Source organism: Pezoporus wallicus, unplaced genomic scaffold (assembly GCF_028554395.1).
Source record: "Pezoporus wallicus isolate ANWC-B61680 ecotype Strahan unplaced genomic scaffold, APGP_CSIRO_Pwel_v1 contig_11249, whole genome shotgun sequence".
Taxonomy (NCBI): domain Eukaryota; kingdom Metazoa; phylum Chordata; class Aves; order Psittaciformes; family Psittacidae; genus Pezoporus; species Pezoporus wallicus.
Genome location: NW_026636366.1, coordinates 1 through 2,225, shown reverse-complemented (window position 1 = coordinate 2,225; position 2,225 = coordinate 1). Strand labels below are relative to the sequence as shown.

Here is a 2,225-nt window from a genome sequence, read left to right as displayed (position 1 = left end):
CTGCCCCATTGGATCCCTCCATTGGGGGGGGCACTCACCGGGTTCCGGCTGTGGGGCTCAGCGCCGGGGGGGGTGCTCAGCACCCGCTGCAGGGCCTCGGCCACGTGCCGGCTCAGCGCCGCCCGCTCCAGCACCAGCGCCTGCGTCTGCAGCCACAGCCCTGGGGCCCCGAGCACCCGGGGACCCCCCCGGGAACCCCCCTTGGGACCCCCCGACTTGGGACCCCCCCCGGGACCCCCCCTTTGGGACCCCCCCACTTGGGACCCCCCCTTGGGACCCCGAGCATCCGGGGACCCCCCTTGGGCCCCCCCCTTGGGAACCCCCCTTGGGACCCCCCCTTGGGACCCCGAGCATCCAGGGACACCCCCGGGACCCCCCCCTTGGGAACCCCCCTTGGGACCCCCCCTTGGGACCCCGAGCATCCAGGGACCCCCCGGGACCCCCCTTGGGAACCCCCCCCCGGGATCCCCCTCCTTGGGACCCCGCCCTTGGGACCCCAAGCATCCGGGGACACCCCCGGGACCCCCCCTTGGGACCCCCCCCTTGGGACCCCGAGCACCCGGGGACCCCCCCCGGGACCCCCCCTTTGGGACCCCCCCCCTTGGGACCCCGAGCATCCAGGGACACCCCCGGGACCCCCCCCTTGGGAACCCCCCTTGGGACCCCCCCCTTGATACCCCAAGCATCCAGGGACACCCCCAGGACCCCCACTAGGATCCACCCTTGGGCCCCCCCCTTGGGACCCCCCCCCCGGGACCCCCCAGCATCCAGACACCCCTAGGACCCCCCTTTGGGACCCCCCAGCATCCGGACACCCCCCAGGACCCCCACTACGCCGCCCCCCTCGCCCCCCCCCTTGGGCTCCCCCCAGCATCCCCGAGCATCCGGACACCCAAAGGACCCCCCCTGGGACCCACAACATCCAGACCCCCCCCCCTTGGGACCCACAGCATCCGGACACCCCCGGGACCCCCCTTTTGGACCCCAGAGCATCCGGACACCTCAGAGCACCGGGGTCCCCCCCCCCCAAAAAACATCGGGACCCCTCTGGGCCCCCCCCCCTCCTTGCACTGCTCGGGGTCCGTCCCCCCCCCCCCCCCTTACCAGCCCCTGCACCCGCTCCTCCAGGAGGCGATTGAGCCGCTGGGAATTGGCGTAATCGTCCTGGAGCCTGCGGGGAGCCAATGGGGGCACTGGGAGCACTGGGAAAAGGCACTGGGAGCACTGGGGGGGGCACTGGGAGCACTGGGAGCACTGGGAGGGGGCACTGGGGGCACTGGGAGCACTGGGAGCACTGGGGGGGGCACTGGGAGCACTGGCAGCACTGGGAGCACTGGGGCACTGGGAAAAGGCACTGGGAGCACTGGGGGGCACTGGGAGCACTGGAGGGGGGCACTGGGAGCACTGGAGGGGGCACTGGGAGCACTGGAGGGGGGCACTGGGAGCACTGGGGGGGGCACTGGGAGCACTGGGGGGCACTGGGAGCACTGGGGGGCACTGGGAGCACTGGGGGGGGGCACTGGGAGCACTGGGGGGGGGCACTGGGGGCACTGGGAGCACTGGGAAAAGGCACTGGGAGCACTGGGAGGGGCACTGGGAGCAATGGGGCACTGGGATGGGGGCACTGGGAAAAGGCACTGGGAGAGGGGCACTGGGAGTACTGGGGGGGCTCTGGGAGCCCTGGGAGGTGCGAACTGGGAGCACTGGGAGGGCACTGGGAAGGGGCACTGGGGGCACTGGGAGGGCACTGGGAAGGGGCACTGGGAGCACTGGGGGGGGCACTGGGAGCACTGGGAGAGGGGCACTGGGAGCACTGGGAGAGGGGCACTGGGAAGGGGCACTGGAGGGGGGGCACTGGGAAGGGGCACTGGAGGCACTGGGAGGGCACTGGGGGCACTGGAGGGGGCACTGGGAGCAAGGGGGGACCCCGGCAGGGGCGGGCAGAGGCTCCGCCCACAGGATCGTGGCTCCGCCCCTGGGAGCTCTGACCACACCCACTTGCCTATGGCCCCGCCCATTGGCTGTGTGACCCCGCCCTCTTGATGACGGCCCCGCCCACCGGAGGTGTGATCGCGCCCACCACTTAACCACGCCCCCCCATGTGCCCCGCCCCACGGAGGCGTGGCCTCTGTAAACCCCGCCCCTTCGCTCCCTCCCGGCCCCGCCCCTCACCGGTCAATCCGCTCCCGCAGCGCCTCCAGCTCCGCGTTCGGTGGGGGGGGGCT

The 2,225-nt window shown here is 73.1% G+C and overlaps 1 long non-coding RNA gene across 1 annotated transcript; it reads right to left on the bottom strand.

Moving 5' to 3' along the window:
• Window positions 1-35: 35 nt before the first annotated feature.
• On the bottom strand, window positions 36-2,225 carry LOC130594326 (uncharacterized). The gene is made up of 3 exons (XR_008971056.1): window positions 2,173-2,225; window positions 1,105-1,171; window positions 36-146 (listed from the first exon to the last, which is right to left on the bottom strand). It is a non-coding gene; the product is annotated as an uncharacterized LOC130594326 (long non-coding RNA).